Genomic DNA, 6,000 nt, shown 5'->3' with positions numbered 1-6,000 from the left:
TATGTTTAATTGAAAATTTCCTTTCATCCTTATTAAAATTTAATTTAAACCTTACTTCATAATTATTTTAAATTAATTAACTAAATAATAACATTAATGATTTAAAGTAAATATTTGATGAAAAACTGAGATTAGAAATGTAAATCAGAAATAATAGAAGAACCAATTAAAACTAAACTCAAATCTCAAAAATAAATTATAGCATTTTGAGATCAAAAAAGTCAACTAAACTTGGGAGGACTGTGTATTAGTATTTTCAAACCCTCGATTAAAAGGATTTTTTTTTTCCAACAAACATTTAAATTAATAAAGATATAGTTTTTTTTTTCTTTTTAAACAAAATAATATGCATATTATTTAGATTATATTTACTTTAATTACATTTATTAACATTTACATGTTTCTTTTAATTTTTTTGACGATATAATCATTTCCATGAGGAACTCATGGGAATTTAATAATTTAGTGTTATTTAGGTCGGTTTAAATTTTATTTTGATCTCTAAACTTTATATCTTGTTTATTTTGTTCCCTAACCTTTAAAAAACGCTTGTTGTTTCAGTCCCTACACAAATAATATATATATATATATATATTATTTATTTTTTTTTTTTTTGGTCCCTGCCATTAGGGGTTCTATTAACTCTTTAACAAAATGACGAGGCGAGACTTGATCTGTACATGTATGACTAGGCTGCCAAATGAAAAATAATCACTCCTAAAAATCTAGGATTTTAATGTTTAATTAGAGATAGATGATAAATCGATGTTTTATTGGAGAACTCAAAAAGTTACTTTGCCTTTAAAATTTTGATTGCATTTTGGTGCATTAATATTCTATTTTACTTTACCAACTCATGCTAGATGCAATTTCGTACACATGTAATTTTTTAGATATTTTGTGATTCATTTAAATGTTTTTTGGTGGGGATTGTGATTTATTATGAGAATATATTTATCCGAGTTTTGTAGAGTTTATTTTATAAATGATTTACATTTTTTTAGTTTGTTCTGTCGAAGCTTTTATTCGAGATGGTGCTCTTAGGCCTGTGAATATCGCTTATTCTGGTGTTTATTAGTGGTGATATACAATCGGTTTACACACTAATGAGGATCTTTATACTTGAGCTCTTTTTCTATTATTTCTATCTGTGATATCTTTAATAGCGGATTGGTTACATCTACAACCGAAATGGAAATCGAGCGTTTTCTGGTTTAAAAATGTCGAATCTTGTCTCAATCATCATTTTTCAGGACTATTCGAAATAAGTTACATGAATGTTAACATCAATATGACAGGAGTCGGAAAGTGGATGTGAAAGATTTGAGTTTTTGAGAAAAAACAAAGCAAAATTAATTTTTGAGTTTATTTGATAAATGATTTGATTGTTTAATTTTGTGTTGGCATAAACAATGTATAGAATAAATTAGTATGATTTTTGGTAATTTATCAATTTAAATAATATGATGGATCTAAAGTCTAACCATTCAAATATAAAAGCTACATCATCATTTTGTTAAATAGTTAACGAATCCTAAATAAGAACCAAAACAAATTCTTTCTAAAAGTTTGGAGACTAAAAAAAAAACGTTTTTAAATATTTATGAATCAAAATAAACAAAAATATAAGTTTAAAACAAAATAAGATCTAAACATATCTAAACATGTATATGTTTCCTACGTGTAACTTAAATGGATTATATTGAGAAAATATTTTTTCTTATGCCTTTTCTTTCAAAAGAAAATGGAAGTCATAATTATTTATCACCATCTAATCTAATTTCATTCAAAAGAATGTGACACTAATAAGTTCTTTTTCAATCCATTTGATTGGACCAAGATTTTCTTTCCTTTGAGAAAAAGAAAAAGTAATGTGGTTTCCTTTTTTTTTTTTTTCATAAAAGAAATTTTAAAAAATATTTTAAAGAACAAACTTCATAAATTATTCATAAATAATAACAAAATTTTATGTTATTTTTATGATAGATTTTTTTATCAAAATTTTATGTTATTTTTATGATAGATTTTTTTATCACTTTATAAATGTAACTTTTGCTCTTTGTTTTTTTTCTTTATTGGTTTTTCTAAGAAAATAAGAAAAACAATAAATGGGTCATAAAAGAATGGTGCACATAAAGAAGCAAAGTTACTTAGAAGAGTGGAAATGAATAGTCAAATTTCCAACTTTTTATTGTCAACAATTAAAATGTGGTTCCTTTAGCATTTAAAGGTATTATATATTTATTTATTACAGAAGCAAAAAATAATAACAATAATAATAATTTGTACTAAATCAATAATTACCATAGTTAAGAACTTTATGCAATTATTTGAAATGTTAGCTAGAGAGGTTCCACCCTAATGTCTCATTGCATTTACTTACAAGTAAATACACATTTTCATCCAATCATATATATATTTCATGTCCAACCATAATAGGTCCCTTTTAATAATTAAAATTTAAATAAAATATAAATCTAGCTAACTCCACGACACCTCATCCTTGAATCTTATCTCATTGTACTACGATAGATATATAGCTATATATGTGCGTATGAAAAATCGTCAAAAAAAAAAATTAACAAAATATTTATACAAATTCAAGTATAATAAATTTTATCTTTTAGTAGTTTTTCTCTATGACGTGCAAATAGTTTGAAATCACCTGTATGTATCGAACCAATAATTAATTATAAAAGCATAATAAGAATTAATAAGAGCAAATGTCAATTTATTTATATTTATCTATAGTATATATAAAAGCTTCCATGTGGAGAAATTTTTTTAGTCTATTTTACCCTTTTGATTATAAGTATTTTTTAGTCCATTTTACCCTTTTGATTATAAGTATTCTTACTCTTCATTTAATGATAATTTTGTCATTCAACTTCAAGAATGGATAGTGAGTGAATTTTAACCATTTCTCTCAATTTCTTTAACTATTTCAATATTTAATTGAAAAATATTTAATTGAAGAATTTGTATAGGCATGATAATAAATTCAAAGAAGCCTCCTAGAATTCTCTAAGCCACACTTTCACCAATTTATTTAATATAAACATATGGTACCCCTTGCTTCCTTATAGCAACAAAAATGAAGAGGGAAATGAGACAAGAAATATGAAAAGATAAGATAAATAGTGAATTTAGAAAATCGCAGCTTCAATTTGGAGGAAAGAAAATGTAAGAAGACAATTTTTATTTCTTCTATGTTGGAGATCTATATAAATATTTTTTTATTTCTTTGTAAATATTATTTTTTTATCTTTTAGTTATATAGATGAGTAAATAAAAAAATTTCTTCCATATTATTTTCTATTCTATTTTTTCTTTTATTTTTCTAGCTAAAATGGGAAAGTAAAATGACATAACTTATGTTTCCTAGATCAACATTCTAAAATTTTCCATTTTTTTTTGGAGAATGTGTTTTTAAATTTAAAAATTAGTATTATTATATTATTTAACTCTCTTTTTCTTCTTTTATTTTTTATAACTTCTACTTCTTTCAATAATCTTGAATGATATTAATTCAAAATTATTCTATAATGTGGAGATATAATATTAATTTTTAGAAAAAAAATAAATTAAATATTATCACATTTTAATTCATAACTAAACTTAAAATAAAGAGATAAAAAAAAAAGTTTGCATTCACTATTTAATAGAAATTAATTTTGAAACATCTCTATCATTCATTATAATTATCAATAAAATATTAATTCTAAATAGAAGTAAAAAATATCAGATGCAACTCTAAATTAGGTAATTATTTTTATAAAAATATGAAAATATAATTATTAATCAAAATTAATAATAACTTATATTATTAATTTTATATTTTAAAAGATACATACATGCATGTATAACGTACGTGCAAAAACCTAGCATATATAAAAGCTCCTATATGGAGAAACTTTTTTTTTTCTATTTTACCCTTCCTTTATAATTATTTTCATTATTAATTTGGAAGATAATTTTGTCATTTTAAATCAAATACATTTTTTAGCTTTTCTTTCTTTTATCATTACCCTTTTAATTGAATTTCATTAATAAAAATAATTTCTAATAATTAATTATCATTAAATGTAATCAAATGTTAACAACTTAGAATTTGAGATGTCTTTTATCTATTTATTTTTAGAAAGAAAATGACTTTAAAATTTATGACTTTACCTTTTATTTATAATTACATTGGTTTTAAAACTTTTGGAATTTTAGTAGTTTTGCAATGTCATTCTTGTTGCTATAAAAAGAGTCTTCTCTTGGTTTATTTTGCACACAACTCAATCTCTCTCAAAATTTATTTTTAAATTTAAAGAATGATAGATAATGATTTTTTTTTTTTGTTCCTTCATCTACATTTTTTCTCCAGCAAATTCTTTTTTGTATGATTGAGAGACAAGGTCAAAAAATTATTAAGAATTTTTGTTGCACTTCAAGAGTTTTTAATAATTATGTATCTTCTCCAATTCATGCTAGCAAACAAATGTTTGTGAAATGAATTTGCATGTTAGAAGATTATTCTTGTGTCTTTGTAGACCGTCAATATGGATGTTTTATTTGTTATGATATTTTCATTATTGACTTGGTTCTTCTTTCTTATTTTGAAGTTTATGCTTATTTGTTTTTCCTTTTTGTATTTTTTCTTCGATATTTAATGATATATAAAGAAATCTTTAATAATTAATCTATCATTCTTATACCTTTCTATTATTTTTGCAATTTGTTTTACTTCTTCAATTATCTTTGCATAAATTTTCAAAGAGAATCTAAAAGGGAAAAAAATATAATTTGAAGATAAATGTGACAAATCATGATATTGAAAAATGTTTGAAGTATCACGGGCATCGCACTGTTAAGTACTAGTATTCTTAAATTTTAAAGAATTATATTAATTAGAATCTTGAACTAACAACTATATCAATTTAAACTCTGAATTTTATTAGTGTTTCAATTTACACCTTCGGTCTCTAGATTTTAGTTGGTTGATATCTCGAGGAAAATTTATAATTTGAGCCAATTAAATTCCACAAATCACATGAATAATTGTACCAAAATTTAGACTATTCATAACAATTGCCTATGGAATTAAACTCTTTCCTTTATTATTATTCTCAAACATTTATATGCACCTTTTCAAGCTAAGATTTATTAAATGGACGATTCAGGAAGGAAATTATTAGAATTAAAAGATTAAATTGATTTATTTATAAAAGTTTAGGGATTTAATTTATATTTCCACCGTAACTAAAGTTTTTAGGAACAAAATATAATAAAAAGTAAAAAAATTAATAGATCTTATGTCGAAAGGGTTTCGATCAAGACATTATAATTAATTCATGAACTTCAATCGTTATAGGCCCTAAAGTTTAGGTTATAAATTATTTTACCTAAGAATAATTCTACGTAGTAAATGTATCCATTTTATATAAATAATTTTGTAGTTAAAACATATCATATGTACCTGTTCTGACAAGCTACATGATTGGGTTTTCTCTTAGATTTAACCTTGAGTATAAAATATCGAATGTTCTTTTTCACATATATATATATATATATATATATTACGAAAATTAGCATAAATTTCTACTTTCAGCCTAAAACTGTGTGTGTGTATATATATATAGCAGAAAATATCAATTTATGGTCTAGACTTCAAAGAGTTGAATCAATTTAAGCTTAAAATAATAATTTATATCACTTTAAATCCTAAATTTTTGTAAATAAGTCAATTTACACTTTCTATTATATTTCATTTGGAAAAATTAAACATCTTTCATAAATGAATCATTTTCGACACTTAATCTTCGTTTCTTTTGAGAATTGCTAAATAATGCATTTCCATTTTGTTAAAATCGAGAAGAAGTCAACCTATGTTTAAGAGTTAATGCACGGAGGATAATTTTCAAAAGTTAATCATATATAATGAAGAATGTATAGATCGATTATTTTAGAAATTTATTTGACCTAAATTATAAAGTTCACACGACATTAGTTGAA

The sequence above is a fragment of the Cucumis melo genome, chromosome 9, assembly GCF_025177605.1.
Source record: "Cucumis melo cultivar AY chromosome 9, USDA_Cmelo_AY_1.0, whole genome shotgun sequence".
Lineage (NCBI taxonomy): Eukaryota > Viridiplantae > Streptophyta > Magnoliopsida > Cucurbitales > Cucurbitaceae > Cucumis > Cucumis melo.
Note: the sequence above shows the minus strand (reverse complement) of the source record.